The following is a 20420-nucleotide window of genomic DNA, read 5'->3' as shown; positions in this document are numbered from 1 at the left end:
AGGTTCTTTATTTTGAATCTCCTTTTTTGTAATTTGAATCCATTTGTTGGGATCCTACCCTCTGCAACAGCAGAAAACAACTTCATTCCATCTTCTAAGTGACAACTCTTCTGATACTTGAAGATCCAAATTATCTGAAATACTATCTCCCTATATGAGGTGGCCTAAGATCTTTGGAGTAGGGCATTCTTTCAGTTTCACCACCATCACAGGCACATTTGTTGAAGACATGAGAGAGACCCTTCTCAGTAGTTCCTTACAGACTGTGAGACTCTTTCACAGTAAGTCTGGCTAGTTCCCTCTATGTTTTCTCTCAGCAGTCTAAGACATTTATATTCCAGCAGGCCTTTGACTTTTAATCATATGGCAGCAGGGCATTGGAAACTGATTTTGAATTTATTCCTGAGGTTTCACCTGAAACTGTGGCTGGATCTTCGGAGATATTTTTTTTTACCTTGTACCAAGTGCCTTTCGAAAATAGAATTGTAATTTTTAAAATATATATATATATTATTTTGTAAAATAATTTTTGAGACAAACCTCTCATATATTAAATTGTTATGCTGCTTCCAATCCCATGACAGAATAAAAAGTGATTTAGAAATTGAATAAATAAATAAATAAATAAATACATTCTTCAGGTAGAGTCAAGGGAGGTGAAGAGATTCTCAGGGAGTTCATCCATCACTATGGACAAGTCCCCGCATAAGCAGATGGAAACTATAGTTTTATACTGATGCAACTCCACAACATCTCACCTCTTCTGGGATTCAACTGATTCCAAGGAGGGTCCCCTCAACATGGTGTTTTTATCTGTGCTTTACAGATCATAACATAACCTTTGGTTGTGTAGATCATGAAAAACGTTTGATCGCTCTTAAAGAAATGTGTGTCCCACAACATTTTATTGTCTTGATGTGTAATCTGCACTCAGGACAAGAGGCTACTGTCTGGACAGAATATACGGAAATGGAATGGTTCCCAACTGATAAGAGGGTCAAGCAAGTCTGCATTTTATAACTTGTATGTTGAACATATCATATATAAAATGGATTTAGACTCAGGGGACAGAGGCATGAAAATTGGAGGACGGAACATCAATTTAAGATATGCAAATTACACCAAACTACCAGTAGAAAATAGCAAAGGCTTTGAACAATTACTAGAGAAAGTCAGAGAAGAAAGTGCAAAGGGACATTAAAGAAACAGTGGGACATTAAGTGGAACATTACAGCAGAACATTAAGGAAACACAAATAATGACCACAGATGATTACATAACTTTAAATTAGATGATAAAGACGTTGGAATAATTCAAGATTTTCTGCAGCTTGGCTCAGTCATTAATCAGAATGGAGACTACAATCAAGAAATTAGAAGACTAGGACTTGGAAAGGCAAGTCTGAAGGGAATAGACAAGATCCTGAAGTATCAAGATATATTACTGAATACTATGGTTGGAATTGTGCATGCTACTGTGCTTTCAATTTCTATGTATAGTTGTGAAAGCTGGATGGTGAAGAAACCTGACAGGAAGAAAAACAATTCATTTGAAATGGAGTGCTGAGAAGAGTTCTATTTCAATGTATATCAAGGACTTCTAAAAAGAGAAATAAATGGGCCCTGTAGCAAACCTAGCCTGAATTCTCCCTAGAAGCCAATATGACTAAACTGAGACTGTTGTACTTTGGACACATCATGAAAATACATGACTCACTAGAAAAGACAATAATTCTTGGTAAGGTTTCTACCAGCTTGGCATAGTGATTTGAGCACTGGACTACAAATCTGGAGATCACGGCTTGATTCCCAGTTCAGCCATGAAACTCACTGGGTGACCTTGGGCAAGTCATACTCTCTCAGCCTCAAAGGATGTCCATGGCAAGCCCCCTCTGAAGAAACTTGCCAAGAAAACCCCATGATAGGTTTGCCCTAGGGTCAAGTCAAAATGACTTGAAGGCACACAACAACAACAAAAGGCAGTTGGAGAAAAGGAAGACCACATTCCAGATGGATCAACTTAATCAAGGAAGTCACAGCCTTGAGTCTGGAAGACCTGAACAAAGTGGTGGATGATAGAGTGACTTGGAGATCTCTCAATCATTGGGTAACCATTAGTAGACATCAACTTGACAGCAGTTAGCAATAATAGTCCAGCTGTCTCACGTGTCATTTCACAGTTGGGGGGTGGCTGAAGAAAAAGTCCTCTGCATGACAGTTGCCAGTCTTGTCCTGGCTAACTGGTGTAAATGTCCCCCAAATAGTCTGGACACAAGCCACATAAGGCTCTAGAGATATGTTATTCTGGAGTCTCTGTGTGTGATCAGAGAAATGAAGTACACTCATCCCTCCACATTCATTGGGGTTAGGGTCACAGGACGTCCGTGAATGTGTAAAAGCCACAAATAACAAAAACACTATATTTTTACCTAAGAGTACACTTCTTTAGGAATCTCTAAGTCCTTCATTGCAACTTTGTGGTCAACATTGACCACAGAATTGCGCTGGAGGAGCTACAACTGCCTAGTGGAGTGTTCTCTCTAGGAATCTCTAGGTCCTTCAGTGCGACCTTTGATTAAAGTTGACTATAGAGTAGTGCTGGAGGACCTAGATAGTTCTAGAGATATCATATTAATAAAAGCCATTGATAATAAAATTCGCAAAAGTCGACGCCGCAAATGTGGAGGGACAAGTGTATTTCAGAGTGATTAAAAGCCAAATCTCATGCTTGTGCATGGGGGGAATGAAATATCCATTCATCTATATTCACCATGTCTCTGTCTCTCTCCCCAAGCACAGCCTCAGGGACATCAAGTACCTTTTGCACAACTAAACCAGGGATGTGTTAAGAACCTGCCATCAGCGACTCCTAATTAGGATTAAAAACAAACCCCACTGGAAGATCTTTATGGATAACCTGAACGCAGTTGCTTCTAAATGGAGGAAGTTTGCTGATGGCAAATTAAACTGAATAGGATCTCATCCTCCTCCTTGTTCACTGAGAGGCAGATTGAAACAAATGCCAGGACAGACTGGCTAAGTAACAATAGCATTTGTCATACTTTGGGAAGCTTGCTGGGACTGTCGAGAGGAAAATAACAAAGAAAGCAAAACAGGGGAAAATATTGTGGTATCCTTAGTCACTGCAAGCTATGTATTCTTAAGAAAATAAGAAATGCCAGCCTGCATCAGGTCTGCAGTCCATCTCGTGCAGTATTTTTTCCCCCTCTCCTAACAGGACAGCTAAAATGTCTACTCAGAAAATGCTTGATAAACCAGGTCACTCTCAATTCTCTTTGTAGTCCAAATCAAAGGAACCTGGAGGTGATTCCTGAAGGAACCCAAATTCTAACTCAAGAAATCACAAGATCAGTGTCCAAAAACAAGCACTCCTTGTGATTTGTAGTGGTTAAAGAACATTTTTGAAATGACAGTAACTCAGTGGGAGAGTACATGAGCATTGTCCCACAGTCTAATGTTGTTATAGTTAACTACCACGAAGTTGACTTCAACTTATGGTGATCCCATGAATAAGAGACCTCCAAGGCCTGCTCTCATCAGCAGCCCTGTTCAGGTCTCACAGATTCAGAGCTATGGCTTTCTCAGTTGAGTCTATCCATCTGGAATGCAGTCTTTCTCTTTTCCAACTCCCTAATAATTTACCAGTTATTGGGGGGGAGGGGGGGCGGCAGAAAATGGGTGCTTTGAAGAATTGGTAACATCAAGGGCCACAAAAGCAGCATTGGGGACCAAATAATAATAATAATAATAATAATAATAATAATAATAATGATGATGATGATGTATTTATTTCCTGCCTCCCCAGGGGCACATGTTATCCACTCATGTTCTCCAAGCAATCTCAGGAGGATCAAATTGCTATCCTGAGCCCTGTCCCTGGATGTCTCCAGGAGAACAACAGAGCTACAGGTAGTAAGTTGTATTGTAAGGGTGCTACAAGGATGTATTTGGTCTCCTTAATCACAATGGTTTAGAATATTTCTTTACAAACTAAATAATAAAACTACCAAATCTTACAGAGGTGGGGAGGTGGTAGAGATAACCTCAGAGAGTATCCCCAGAGGAATGCATATTCGATCACAGAGTAATGTGACACCAATACCTGAACCCTGAAAACCAAATCCCATCATATTGTCTGTGTATTTTGAAAACGTTTCACATGGGGGGATTCTAATACTAGATGGAACTAACAAATTTAGGGTAGAGGGTCAGCTCTCCCAGGAATCAAGCTGAGCGTCTCATCCATCATTCCATATTTTCTTTGTGACTTTTTTTTCACAGAGAAAGGGGTTGAAAATGCTACCCAGCATTTATAGAGCATCCCTATCTGTCTCAAAGGTATTCATCCTGCAATCCCCAAGGTGAGGCACTGCAATCTACCAATTAAATGTGCTTTCTGAGAGCGAGAGAAGGAGGCAGAGGAAAGAGGGCAAAAAATTAATGAGTGAATGGGGAAATGTAGAGTGAGCAATTGATTTTAGATCTTCTGCTAGGCATGCTACACATAATTGCCACCCATAAATCTGTGTTGAAAAAGCGTAAGCCATGGAGGCGCTTGGAGGTCTTTGTTCACTGAGCGCCGTGATAGTTTCAAGAGAAATGCTTGGAAATGGAGACAGAGGCATGAGAAAATGAAACTAAAACTCACAATATTTGTGAAAAGAATGCAAAGGCCCAGTGGCTTGATCAGGATGCACCTCTTGTTGGGAAAAGTTAATGCCTATACATCATTTAAACTTTGCTGGAGCAGAGTGTAAACAAGGGGTGGGGGGAGAATATGAATAGAATAAATATTTGTTAGCACACATGACAGTGTGCAGAATAGAAATACCAAGAGAGCCCATTCCCTTAACTCCAGCAATAGGAATGTTCAGAAGACTCCTGGTGGCTGGTTTTGCTGGGTGCCTTGTATTACAAATGATGTTGCCGCACCATCGGTGACTGAGTGTGTGCATCTTTTCCCAGGAGAGAAGCACAGGATCTCAAAGACTTACTAAAAAGAAAGTAAGTCTTACAACAGACATAATTTATCTGAAAACTGCAAATCCGAAAAGTATTCAGACCATTGGTTAATGAGATTAATCATAGAGCCTTAGATTTGGAAGAGACCACAAGAACCATCTGATGCAAGAGCCTGCACTGCAGAAATAATCCAGTTTGACACCTCTTTAACTGCCATATTGTATTGCTCCTGCTCAGTGCTAAGAATTCTGGGACTTGTAGTTTTGTGAGATATTTAGCCTTTTCTGTCAGAGCGCTTTAGAGCCAGAATAAACTACAAATCCCAGAATTCCATAGCATTGAGCCATGGCTATTAAAGTGATATCAAACTGCATTATTTCTGCAATGAAATGCAGACTGTCACACACACACACACATACACACACAGCAGAGGCAATACAAAGTGAGAGGACATGGGAGAGGACCTTATCTGTGGCACCCCAGTTCTGGAATGTCCTCTTCTTGGAGATCCAACTGTCACCAACATTGATTTCATTCTGGCTTCAAACTAAAACATGGCATTTTATTAAAGCCTTTGGAGACCTATGTATTTCAAGTCCAGATGTTTCTTGTTGTCTGCCTTCAAGTCGTTTCGGACTTATGGCTACACTAAGGCAAACCTATCATGGGGTTTTCTTGGCAAGATTTCTTCAGAGGAGATTTGTCATTGCCTTCTCCTAGATTCTCATACAGCATGGAATGTAATACTAATAGTTGTGACACAAATAACTAGCAAAAAAAGTCTTGGAAACCTTCTGGGTGACCTTGAGGAAGCCATACTGTTTCGGATTCAGATTAAGGCAGTGGCAAACCCTATCTGAACAAATCTTGCCCTAAAAACATCACGACCTTAGGGTCTTCATAAGCCAGAAATGACTTGAAAGCACACAACGGCTTACACGGGGAATCTGTTCCGAAGCCACCTTCCATGTAAACCAAATATCGCATATGCTCGAGCCCCATTCAAGTCAATGGGGCTCGTTGTAAGGATATCTGCTCAAATTTTGGGGAATATTAATTAGCTCAACACACCAATATGGGGCTCCTTACAAGTACCCCTCTCAGATCAAATCCCAGCCTGTTTACGAAGGGACCAGAACTTCCAGGAACTGAGGCAAAGGCAAAGTCTTTGAATTTTAATCTAGTTTATTGATGCACAGGGGGACACACTCACACACATACATTCACTCATGCAATCACTCAAGGCTAATAGAAGAAAGGGAGGAAAAATGGAAAGAGAACACAAGGCCTGCTAATGGAAATACTTGCCTGCAATGGTTTCCCTCGGAATCAAGGTAGCTGCAGCAACACTGAAGGAAAATGGGGAAAGGGGTGTGTGGAACCAGGAGAAGCAGACTGACAGAGTGCCTGCCTGCCACCAACATGGAACTTCGAACAAAGGAAAAACTGGACTTTAAATAGGTTCCTAGTCACGTAGTCAGTGGAGGCTTTTGTCCTACCTCAAAAGGGAAACCAAATTTACACATCACTTGATCCATAGGCATCCTTTGTCATGGGAAAATGATTGCTACCGGAATGGCTTGTCTCTGTAAATCTGTCTCCTAGGTGTGAAGGAAATCTTCCTATTTGCAACTCCTAACTGAGGCTGGTGCCTACGTGGTCTCTCCGCTTTCAGGTCATGGCAGCCAAGGGACAGCTCCCATAATGCCTTTCATTAGGGTCATCAGGAGACATGCTTCACCCTATAGATGCAGAACTTGCTTGGAGGCCTCTATGATCAAGTGATGCCAGGGAAAAGGGGCCACCTGATTACCTCCACAGATGCATTTTGGGATAGGGATTTTGGGGGTATTTTTATAAAATTCCAGACTTGATAACATCGTGCATGTGGTGGCACAGTGGCACGGCGGTGCATGCGCGCCACAGGTGCATGTCCCATTCATTCGAATGGGACACACCACCCTGCACGGCTCTACACAGCTTTGCGCGTAACCTCAAAGCTGCATATAGTGCACCCATATATAACACGGGTGCACTGTATTAAAGTAGCTGGGAGGGTGGAGATCAGAAAAATATTGCAACCTTCCTGGGATGGATTGGCTGTGTTTCCCTCATGTTCTTTTCTTTGGCAGCCTTGAATTTCAGCTTGTTTCAATTTCAGCCTTTTAGCTTTGGGAGATATAAACAGAACACAATAGACTATTGTGTGTTAACACCTCAGGTCCATGCAATCTGACCTCAGCATACATGGGGTGATGTCTTCAGAGAGAATAACAATTTAATTCAGCAGAATAAGTGCGTCTTCTCATAGATCCACAAGAGATGAGATAGAGGAGGTGGAAACCATGGTCAGTTGCTATGGTTATATGACCCTGCAATGACAGCAGGCCTTCCTCTCAGAATAAGGTGATTTTCTGCTTGCCTTTTATGAAACCGGGTTTGCCTACTTTCCCTTTTTACACCAAAGCACCAATCCTAAAGAATAAAGATATACAACTGAGCATGAAAGTTAAAATCATACAAGCCATTGTATTCCCTATTACTATGTATTGATGCAAGAGCTGGACAGTGAAGAAAGTGGATAGGAAGAAAATAATTTCATTTGTGGTTCTGGAGGAGTGTGCTGAGGATACCATGGACAGCCAAAAAGGCAGACAAATGGGTCCTTGAACAGATCAAGCCTGAAATCTCCCTGGAAGCCAAGATGATGAAACTGAGGCTATCGTACTTTGCCCATATCATGAGAAGGCACAACTCACTGGGAAAGACAACAATGCTAGGAAAAATAGAGGGCTGTAGAAAGAGAGGAAGACCACATGCTAGATGGATGGACCACAGGCATGAATTTGCAGGACCTAAGCAGAGCAGTGAAGGGTAGGAAGTCTTGGAGATGTCTTATCACAGAGTCACCATGAGTCGAGATGGGCTTGAGGGCAGTTAACAACAACAACAAACCAGACTAGCAGCAGGAGATTTAGTAGCTGTCTTTCCTTCATGGTTTCAACAGCACACACAACATCTCAAATCATTATTGTTATGTCAATGTATGAATTGCCAGTTGCATAGCCTCCACTGTTTCAGTTTGGCAGGGACACAGTTTTGATTAATCCCCTGTAATCCTACTTTTTCAGATGCTTTGAAAATATTCCACTTTCTCTTCCTTCCACTCATTTTTTGTCTTTATCCTCAGCTTTTTTTGGTTGCTTCAAACTGAATTCAAAGTACAAAAGGAGTTTGCACTCAATTAACAAGGAGAAAAGGAGAAGAACGGTTGGAATCTTGTTCATCCCAGTCATGTGGATGAGATAGTAGAGGTGGATCATGCTTCCAGGACAGATTACACTCTTGCCTTTCACCAGAAGATGGTTCCTTTTTTAAAATAAGAGTTAAAGTACAGCACTTATATTGACCAGTGGATAAGTTGACTCTGTTTTGGAAAGTCAATTTTAGACTTAGACTTTAGAATTTTCTAGATTTATACATGAGTATATACAGTAATTTTCATTAACTAGGCTGAATTTATGTAGCTCTTCCATGGTCATTATTTTTGTTGTCTTTATGATCAGCAATAAGTCTGTCTTTTCACTTTCTTCTTTGATCTTCCTTACTAATTGTTCCAAGCCCATTATGTTTTCCCGCTAGTAGTTTGATGTCATCGGCATATCTTAGATTGTTAATGTTCCTCCCTCCTATCTTCATTCCTCCTTCTTCTGAGTCTAAACCTGCTCATTGCATGAAGAGTATCTACTCCCTTTTCCTCTCATCTGCTCATTAACCATCAAAAGAATGTGAGCCAAATCCCAGACAATACCCTATGTCTTTGTTGTTGCTGTTAACTGACCCCAAGTTGACATCAACTCACAGTGGCCCTGTGAATGAGACATATCCAAGATATCCTCTGCCACTCTGCTCAGGTCCTACAGGCTCAGGCCCATGGCCTTCCTAATTTGGTCTAGCTATCTTGAATGTGATCTTCCTCTCTTTCTATTGCCTTCCAGTTTTCCTAGAATCAGTGTCTTTTCTAGTGTGTCATGCTTTTTCTTGATGTGGCCAAGCTACAACAGCCTCAGATTAATCATCCTGGCTTCCAGGGTGAATTTGGTCTCTTGATCTGTTAATGCATGCACATAACATATTATAAGCAAGCAAGCTATAACCAGCAAAACACCCTAGCTTCATGACAGGCAAGCTCAAAGACCCAGCTTCTAACACAGCCTCTCCTAGCTTGTGTGTTATTCCTCATCCGTCATCTTGACCACACGCTGATGTTGCTTGGCCACATGTGTCCTAGTTTTCATCTGTGGAATGTCAGAAGATAGGCTATCAAAAAAGTCTCCTTGGATGGCAGCTCACCTCTTAAACAGATTACAGGGCACCCTGCACTGTTTAGCTAAACCTACCCATCTTTCAAAAGCAGGAGCAGATTTCCAACAACTTCATTCACTCCTTCTGCATTTTATGGCAGTCCAGGGAGCTCCTAGGGTGGAAAATGGCCTACAGAAAACTTTTTATACTGCTTAATTATAGTACTATGATTCTACTACCTGCCATGGCAACATCATATGGACTCTTCGATTTGCAGTTTAAGGAGAGATGCATCAAATTCTCAATCTGAAGGCTCGGGTAAAAGGGCTCTCAGCCTTTGGTTCTCCAGATGTTTTGCACTTCAGCTACCAGAATCTCTCAACATTGGCCATTCTGGCTAATGTTTCTGGGAAGGAAAGTCCAAAGCAGCTGGAGAACCAGAAGTTATGAAGCATGCTGCTCATAAAACCATAAGATCCAGGTGCCTTACCAGAATCCCATAAAGTGCAGCCATGCCAGTTAAAGTGGAATAGTGAATGCCATACACATGCATAAACCATGTTACACATGCAAGGTGAATTATTCACCCATGTACATAGTGCTGACAGCAGGGAAGCAGAGTTGAGCATACAGCAATGTTGTGAATTTCAGGTGGACATGACAAATTGTGGTTGCACAGTGCACAAGGGTACCCAAGTAACTGATATGCATTCTACAATGTTGCTATTCAGCATGGGGGTTGGATAGTGCTGACCTAGCATATCTTCGCATGCAGATATTTATTTATACCAGGCTAAGGTGATACTGGACTGCAGCCATAGTGCTATTAGTGTATAGTGTGAAAGGGTCTCAGATCCATCACCGTTGTGCATACCGGCTATAAAATAGAAACAATTTTTATAATGATAATAAAAAAAAAAACCAGGGGAAAAGAATCTGAAACCAAATTTGGAAATCTTTTGCCATACACCTGAAAATGAAGACTGAGCAAGAAGGAGGTGAGTGCTCTTTCCGTGGATGTCAACCTCCTCGAGAAAGATATTCTTTGGCTGAGAACTATGAGAAGTGAAAATTAGTCTCCGCTCTTTGTCATGGAGCATAGGAGTCCACTTTTACATTGCTGCATGACTATTTTTAGTTCCAAGGGGAAAGGCTGCCAATTTGCTGCCTCTCTCTCTCTCTCTCTCTCTCTCTCTCTCCCCCCCCCCCCACTTTCTCTGTCCCCCCAATCAATATTACCAAGCTATTCAAGACGATCAACAAAGCAATCCATTACTAAACCAGCCTCCTGGCAGGAAGATCTGTTACATTTATTATTACACTAACGCTGCTAAGGAGACACTATAATGTTCGTAATTAACTATTTTAACCCAGACTGGCAGATTCTCATTTGTACAGCCTCTCTGCTTTGTAAGTAGTAATGGCTCCGCTCTTGCTTTATTTATTTTTATTCCCTTTATTTGCTGAAAGGCAATCGACTGGGACAGGAAGCGATGACAGCTTCGACGTCAGAGCCGACCTGAACCAAAAGCTAAATATGGAGAAATGTTGTCTTGCGGTCATCACCGATAAGAACTTCCTTTTTCTGAATGTTAAAATTTAAGCATATTAGGATGTTTTAAGTGAGATGTGGGCAAAAGGATCACACAGAATCACAGTACATCTGCACTCTAGACATAATGAAGTTTGACACCACTTTAGCTGCCATGGCTCCATCCTACAGAATCCTGGGATTTAGAATTTTGTGTGGCACCAGCACTACTGGGAGAGAAGACTAAAGAACTTGTAAAACTACAGATCCCAGGACTCCACTGTATGGAGCTACAGCACTTAAAGTGGTGTCAAAATGTATTATTTCTCCTGTGTAGATGCACCCTTAGAGTTGGAAGGGGCTGCAAAGGCCATTTAGTCCTGCCCCTAGCCATCACATGAATAAATAACTGAAAAGGTTCTGAACCTTGCCCATCATGAGTATGTATGTATGTATGTGCCCATGGATTTCATACAGGTTTCTTAGGTTAGGATTTCTCAGTTCTTTCCTCTGAAATATAGCCTACAACACCTGGGATTTGTTCGCTGGTGGTCTCCCATCGAAGTACTAACCATGGCTGACCCTGTTCAGCTTCCAAGATCAGGCGGGATCTGGTATCTTTGGGGTATTTAGGAATATCATATTTGTCTTTAAAGCTCTCCAAACAAAGAGAATTCACCACCATGGCAGTTTATTCCACTTTCAAACTGCTCTTATAGGCAATAGGTCCTTCCTAATGATTAGGTGGCATCTCTTTTCTTGCCATTTCAATCGACTGATTTGTGTTCTAGTCTCTAGAGCAGCAGAAGACAAGTTTTCTCCATCTTCTACATGACCTCCCTTCAGACGTGTAAAGATGGTTATCATGTCACCTCTTCTATTCTCCAAGCTAAACATAACCAGCTCCCTAAGGGGATGTTCCCATTAGGTGAAACCCCGCGTTCTGAATCGAATCCAAGGAGTGGCGTTCCTATTAGGATCCGATTTAAACCTAGAACGGTTCTAGAGCAACCCGCAATCGTCCCCACTACAAATCGAATCGTAGAGCGGGATAAAAATTTAAATCGAGTTTTCCTCATTTAACGCGTGTTAAAAAAACACTAGGGTCCGACCTACGTTTTTCCCTTGATTCGAGTTAGGAACCAGAGCATTTAAATAGGAATGACAACCTTTGAAATCGGGTTAGCTGGATGGGAGGAGCCGAGTGCGATGGGGCTGGCCTTGGGGGAGTTGCCCTTTCTGTCCCCATCCGTCATGGCTGTCGCCATTTTTGCTTCCCTCACCCCTTTGTCCGCTGTGGTCTTTCAATAAGAGATAAGGATTATTTTTATTTTTTATTTTAATGGTTTACAGGCGCTTAATCTGTTCAGCGCTTTAAGCGCCTGAAGTCCCGGCTGCTCAAGCGCCTGCATCTGCCGGTGGATTGCAACCTCCCCTCTGTGTGGGGAGAGCCCATTTCTAACGGAGGAGAGGCAGGAAGGGAAGGCTCCTCTCGAAGAGGCATTCCCTGCCCGCTTGGGCTCTGATCTCGCCCAGGCAGGGAAGGGAAGCCTCCTCGTGAGGAGGCATCTGATCTCTCCCAGGCAAGGAAGGGCTCTGATCAATGGGGGGGGGGGGGATAGAGCCTTTCTCCCTCCCTTTCTCAAATGGAATCTGCCTTCTCCTCCAACCCTGGAAAGAGAATCTTTGGGAAGAGTGCTCCCTCCCTGCTTTTCCAGCAGCCTCCTTCATTGATCTCTGGGCTCTCTGAAGGGATTCTCCCTGGCTGTCTTTTGGGAGACATGAAGAGGGGATGCTGTCATGCAAAACCTATCCCATAGTTCCTCTGGAAAGAGCTTGAGTTTCCTAAATTCGCTTTGCCAGAAGCCTCCTCCATTGATCTCTGTGCTCTCTGAAGGGATTCTCCCTGGCTGTCTTGGGAGACATGAAGAGGGGATGCTGTCATGCAAAACCTATCCCATAGATCCTCTGGAAAGAGCTTGGGTTTCCTAAATTCGCTTTGCCAGAAGCCTCCCCCATTGATCTCTGGGCTCTCTGAAGGGATTCTCCCTGGCTGTCTTGGGAGACATGAAGAGGGGATGCTGTCATGCAAAACCTATCCCATAGTTCCTCTGGAAAGAGCTTGGGTTTCCTAAATTCGCTTTCCTAAATTCGCTAAATTCACAAACAGTCAATGAAATGGAAACAATGCCAAAAGATAAATCGCTTCCAAATATTCCGGATTAACGTTACGTCATTCTGACGTACTATTGATTGACAGCTCCAAATAAGGTATGGAGGAGAAGAATTGCTTTATTTAAACACCGATTTCATGCCAAGTAGGAACGCTTGCAGGTAAAAACTTCGATTTAAAAAACCAGATGGGAACGAAGAATAAAAGCGATTCGGAACGCGGGATAAGACCAGGGTTATTTTGAATCGGATCTATTAAAAACGTTATATTTTAAATCGTTTCAAATCTTAAGTGGGAACATCCCCTAAGTTGCTCCTCTTAAGGACTGATATCTCAGTGTATTTGACGACCACAGTGTATTTGTGTCATTCATAAAGAATCATAGAGTTGGAAGAGACCACAGGGGCCATCCAGTCCAATGTTCCTGCCATTTAGGGATTTCCCAGCAGACAATGGATCGTTAATTAAATAGACACAAACATTTATTTGCATAGACGAAGTCCCCAACTATGAATAGTCATGGATAACTGCACAGTTTTCCAGAACATTTTCATAGCAAGGAGAAAAATGTTAAACAAAAAAAAATCCTATATGCAAGAATGAAATTTACAAAGATATAAATCCATACAAAGTGGGCACTACATGCTAGTTAATGGCTAGATAAATCAAAATTCAGCATAGCCAGATACCTCTGATCCCTCCCCTGCTCTTCATAAGCAATGAAGAGCAATTGTGGGGCTGTGTGTATATATGTGTGTGTGCTTCCAAGTCATCTGTTGACTTATGGTGACCTCATGAATTTCATAGGGTTTTCTTAGGCAAAGAATTCTCAGAAGAGTTTTGCCCATTCCTTCCTCTGAAATATAGCCTACAGCACCTTGTATTCATTAGTAGTCTCCCATCCAAGTACTAACCAGGTCTGACCCTGCTTAGCTTCCAATGTCAGACAGGATCTGGTACATTTAGGTTATTTAGACCCTGCGGCAGATAAATGGTGAGTAGGAGGATTTGAGAGAGGAGACATAACATATTTCCATCTGCATAAAATTTACACTACACTCTGCAATACAGGATCTTGACCAATGTGTTAACTCCATAGGCACAAATGTATGCCGTTCAGGTCTGATATATGATCTCAGAGATATTCTGCTTTCTTGGCTCCTTGTTATTTTGTTGTGTTATGGTGGCATTTTTAGTATCATATATACTGCCCAAATAACTCTGGTTAGTCAGTGACTACAGATCATCATCTTTTCAGGAAAATCTCATCAGGATCTTTAAGGAAAATACCACTCTTCATGCCCTCACAATGGCTTAGTTTTCCTTCATTTGCTCTCCTTCTTCCAGGGTCAGGCTGATGATCTGATTTTTCTATTCATTAACCGATTGCATTTAGAGATCTGCAGATGTCAGAAGGCTCCTGATGCAATAAGTTATGGTGTGTGTGTGTGTGTGTGTGTGTGTGTGTGTGTGTGTGTGTGTGTGTGTTTTGAGTTATGAGGAAGATGATTGTTATTAATGGTCACCCTCCCAAAGCAGACACAGTAATCTGACACCTACGAGCTCAGAGGGAATTGCAGGCTGCTGGTGAACATGATAAGCTATGTAAGGCCCAAGTTACGGTGACCTTTCTTTCTTCTCCAAAAACCACTTGCTTTAGAAAAACCTCAATGCTCATAAATCACCATCACTCACCGAGGCTTGGAAAGAGCTGGATGCTTTTGCTACATTTATCATGGTTTAAAGAATGTTGACATGTTGTTCTCTTCTGAATTTTTTTTAAAATTGCCCCCATCCCCTTCTTTTCATTCTTCTCCCTTCCAGTCCATCCCCACCCCACCCACCCCCAAAAGCTTTCCAGAAAAGCACCAGTTGTCTACAGATACTCATGAGGATGGACGGTATATACTCTCTGTCTCACTGGGGGGAATAAATGAGGTCTGAAAAGTTTAACCTTGCTTGAGGAGAGCCTTCCAGAGGAAAAGAGCTGGAGTTGAGGCTCGGTAAGTTAGACTCTGGTTCATAATCACCACTGATGTCTCCCTCGTTTGTCATGGCAGACAGCAGAGTCAAGGGCTGTTTACTTTTAATGAAGTTGTAGGTTCTCAGGGAAGAAAAGGTATCTCTTCATTTGATTTTGTTCCCTTCCAGAAAGACAGGCAGCCCAATGTCCAGTTGCTTACATACCCTTCAATATTTCACAGAATGAAATGGTGACACATATCACCAAGCTTCATCAGAGTGTGGTCAAGTTGGCAAAAGTGATTAATGAGGAAGAACAGTCAAAGTAGGATGCAGCAGTTTGCTTTTGCCTGGGCCTTTTGGGAAGGGAAGGGTTTCACCCCATCCTTTCTTCTACCCTCCCCTGTTGCTGCTACCTCCATCATAAGTGGAGCACAAACACATAACAGAGGTCTTGTTGAATCAAAACAAAAGCTCTCTCCAGTTCTGAAGCATGTTTTCCACAGTGGTCAGCCAAATGCTACTAGAAATCCTTCAAGCAGGGCCTGAAGATCTAAGCAATCCTCTGTTATTGCTTACTAACAAAGAATGTTCAGCAGCATAGTAATATACCAGGGCTGGCATTCCATGAGTGAGATACACATATATAAGTCACACTACACACATAGAGTTAACTATTCATAGAGTTAACTACTGTGCTTTAGCTGCCATGGTTCTGTCCTGTGGATCCTTGAATCTGCAGTTTCATTAGGGATATTTGGAAGTCTCTGCCAGAGAGCTATAGTGCCTCATCAAACTACAAGTCCCAAGATCTCATATTATGGAACCATGGCAGTTACAGTGCAATCATAGTGTTATAACTATGGAGGAGATCCATCAAATTCCAGCCTAGACAGCTTTAAGAAAGCTATTAAGGCAGATCGCTTCTGGCAGGACTTCCCCGAATTTCTCCCCACCTTATCATTCTACTACTTCCCAGTAGATTATTGTTATTATCAGTATTTTTGCAATTGATTTTAAATTGTAATATGTTTAATCCCTTTTTAAAGGAGAGGTTAGATATAGTATTGTACAGACTGTATGTAGTGTATATTGACTGACTTTAAATCATGTAAGCCGCTTTGATTGCTCCTGTAGCAGAAAAGCGGTTAATAAATAAATGTTTTATTTATTATTTTATATAACTGTGTAATGGGGAAGTGTCCTTTGTCTGAATTCAGGGTTTGACTTAGTATAAGGCAATTTATTAGATACCCCAGGCCTGCCACTGTGCTGTTATTTGAAACTATAATGAATCTATCTTTGCCCAGTATACAATAGCAGCCATAAAACACTAATCAAAATTTTACTTTTCAGCATGTAGAACAACCAGGACCTTCTGTAGTACACAAAGTAATCTTACCATCATAATCATCCTTCATTCTGCATGTCCTCAGCCCCTGTTTTCAGCTGTTCCTTGGGCAAATTACATTGTTGAAAAATCCTGCTTGAAGGTTAATTTCAACAGAGTTTTTGGTTAACTATCCCTTCTGTGGAAGTGAATCTTCTCTTTGGTGTACTCCCTGCCACAGCCTCTTTGCAGCAGAGGCTTCTACGTCTGTATTAGAGTCTTTGCTGAGCATTTCATCATAAAAAAACCAGAACCCTTTTTAATCCAGATGCAAAGGCAGAACATATACTTGTTTCTTATACAGCAGTTACCTTTATAGCCTAGCTTTCTTCTGATGAGCTGATGGTGATGTGCCTGGTTCCCTTCCTCTCCATTTTATCTGCACAACAACCCTGTGGGGATAGGTCAGGATGAGAAGGGTGACTGGCCCAAGATCACCCAGTGGATTTGGTGGCTTGGTGGGAGCAAGAACCTGGATCTTTCAGTATTCTACCACTATATCTACATCAGTCAGAGTAGGAGAACTGGCTTTCAACCAATGATATATTCAGCATATATTCAGCTAACTTTAAAACCTGAGGGCGAGGTCCTCTGCTACTGCTACTCCTCACTGGGAAATCAGGGTAGTATGAAATATCTAACTCCTGATAGTAAGAGTTCAGTGGGGAAGCAAAGGTTTCGACCCAATGGTACAAGTTAAGACCATTACAAACTTAGGCAGAACACAGCACAGGAGAAGCCCATTCAAAGTGCATGAGGCAGGCTGGGCAAAGTGGGATACATGAAGCTCTTGGAGTCCACATATGCTGCTCCTGAGACCCTCACAACCTGTCTCCCAAAATGCCCCGACACCCTGTTACAAGGGAATTGGCACAATATCTTGTTCTGTGGCAAATTTTGCACAAAGCATTCAGAATGACCCTCAAATTAGTGAAGACACACAACAATATCCCCACTATAGTCTCTCTCAAAATGGTGGCAGGAAGCAACATTGCTGATGAAAATGGGATTATTTGAGTTTGCTGTGGGGTGTGTGGGCTGGTGTGTTCTGGAGGAAATTGCCCTCAGTCTCCACCATTAATGTACATGGTGCTTTACAAGTAAAGCAAAAAAATAGCCAGCCCTGCCAAAGGTATACAATCTAAAATACACACAGACAGGGGAAGGACCACCCCAATACTTCCATTTTCCGCTGCACTGCTGATGCTATATAAATAAACAGTAAACATCATCATAATTAATTCGACACATATGTCCTGTCCCAAAAGGTCAATACAGCCAGTGAGGTACTAGTGCAGGACTTGACTGCAGGACTGCAACATTTCGATGCAGTCTTAAAACTCTAAATAAAAGATACACCATTGGTGCAAATGCATTACAGAAATTCCAATACAGTATAAAGCATTTGCCCTTTTGTCCTCTTCTAAACACACAGTTTAATATTCTGCTACCTTACTAACTAAAAAGGGCCTAAACTTTCTTCCTACAATGGCAACTCTGCCCCTTTCCAAGTTCTCCTTCTCTTTCTGAACTCACCTAATAAGCCCTTTCTTCAGGGTTTCTCCACCTCCTGTACCAAACTAATAATTCATAGGAATTCCTAAGCTCCTCCACATCGGCCAGAATATTCTGGGTTGCTCCCAGAGTATTTTGGCCCCAGAGCTGCTCTGGATTCTCCCCATTACCTCTACACTCTGTAGTGACACCAGGTGACTATCAACACATGTGTCCCATTGTGGCCCAGTGCCAATGCCATTGGTGCAAATCACTCTCTCTCATGTCAGAAATTAGGTACCCAGCATCAATCACTTGGCTAGGCCTCTCATTGTGACCTCAAAGAGAATGACTTGCACCAGTTGTGGTGGTAGTGAACAACTCAGTGGGGACACGTGTGTAAACAGCCATGCAGCTTTGCTACAGAGTGATCCTGATTTTCCTGCAAAATCAAAAACAAAAGGTAAGTTGTTTAAAGATAGTTTAAGGGAGGGAAAGGGCAGATTCCACATGTGGAACTGGCCTTAAGACATGAAGACTGTGTATACTCAAATTGAGGATATGCCATGTGTCGTGAAGGCAAATTGCTACAAGACTGAGGAGAAAATACTTCATTTGGCCCATGTATACATACCCCTGTTGCTCATGACTCATGCATATGTGAATCACGTTTGGCTGTGCATTCAGTTGCACAATGATGCAATTCAATAATGATGTGGCATTGAACAATTAACCCATATCTCCATGAGCATAAGTTGTGTTGCATCTCCTCAGTGTAGGATCTCAGCTGATACCAAGTCTTCCTCTGCAGCTGACTCAACATAAAAATTCCAGCACCATCTTTGTCCTTGCTCTGCTAGATATGTTGTTTGACTTCAAGACAGAATGCTTTGCTAGAATGAAGAAAGGAAACCACCCCAAGGGTGTGAGGTACAGCTAGAATTAAGTAAAGCCAACTCATTATTATGCTCCCAAGGATTCAGTCCTACACATCACAAGGAACATTTAAAGACATTTCACAAGTGAAAAGATTCCATTTCTAACTAAAGCACATCTCAGGGGCACCACCAAACCCCAGGCATTGTGGGATATTCTTATTATAATTTGTCTCCCAAGGCAACCACATTTCAGCCAGCATTTTAAGGACAAAGCAAAGGACTTTAAAAGCATCTTCAACCCCACAGCTGTGAAGAAACCTGCTACTGTCTACTGTTTAATGGCTCTTCTTTGGGAGGGGGGGAAAGGATATTGTCGTGCTAATGTTTGTAGGGAAACATATAGTTTATGGGGAAGAGAGCAATAATACCCCTTCAGCCATCTGGTCAGCAAAAATACAATGGGGAGTTTTCATAACAGCATTTAGCTTTTTTGGAATGGAACCGAGCCATAAAAACAAACAAACAAGGCTGCTTTTGTTGGGCTGCAGTTGGGCTGGGAAGCCATTATGAAGCTGAAGATGCTCTTAGAGTATCTCAGAGGCACAATTGCAGGTGACTGGGCTGTTTTGAAAGTCAAACTGCGCTTTCTGCAAAGAGTTGAAGCAAGCGATGGTTACGACAAGGCTAAGGCCAAGGAAGACTGCTATCAATGTGCTGCTGGAAGAAGAGAGAAGAGAACCAAAGAATGTGCATATGGCCATTGCAACCGGTATGCTGGCCTGCTTAGACAATGCTTGATTCTGGGATTGACAATGGCCTTCAAAAAATGGCTGTTTCACTCAAGAACAGTTGTGGGTAATCAAAGGGTAACTTTGGGGGCAAATAAAAAGGGTAACTCTGGGATTGTCCATGGCTCACATTTACTAACTGAAATACCCTCCCCCAAAGGAGTCCGAAACTTTACTTCTGGTTTTAAATTTGCTTGTTGTTGTTATGTGCCTTCAAGTCAACTCTGGTTTCATGTGCATTGTAGAAATAATACAGTTTGATACTATGTACATTGTAGAAATAATACAGTTTGATTCCATTATAACAGCCACGGCCAAAGGACTTCATATGTTCTCTCTCAAGTGTCAGAGTATAAGCAAGGGATTGGGGTAGAAACTCATACCTTGAAGTCATCTGGTCCACTGGAAGACCATCTTGTCCTGTGAGACCAAAATGGCTTCCTCCCCTTGTTGAAGCTACTTAAGATAAGGAATATGTAAGTCAGTGAGGAAAACACTCTCATAGCTCTGCAAAAAAAAAACAGTGATAAAGGACTCTAGGCAGAGGAAAGGCATGCTGCTGTCAGCTGCATGCTTGTTATTGGAGATGTTCTTTACATTCTTAAGTGAAGTTATTGAAGAGATGATCCTATGGGCTCTTTTCACATTATCCTTTTTCTGTTTTGTGACTTGCACCTTAAATGACTAATAAAGACATACAGAGCAGTGCCTCTGCCAATTAACTCCAAAGCTATCCTGCTCTGCACCTCCACTGTTGTAAAGAGCTCATTCTGGGCACATTAAAACAAACTGAGATCCCACATTGTGCTTGTGTAGAGTAAATCGACACTTAAAGTAGTTAGGTGGTGGTTGTATTATACCACCCTTCAGGCGAATCCAAACATTTTGCAGCCAATAAAACACTGATGAATAGTTAC

This window comes from Sceloporus occidentalis, unplaced genomic scaffold (genome assembly GCF_023333645.1).
Source record: "Sceloporus occidentalis isolate IW3139 unplaced genomic scaffold, rSceOcc1.0.p SCAF_3, whole genome shotgun sequence".
Lineage (NCBI taxonomy): Eukaryota > Metazoa > Chordata > Lepidosauria > Squamata > Phrynosomatidae > Sceloporus > Sceloporus occidentalis.
This window is presented reverse-complemented; position numbering follows the sequence as displayed.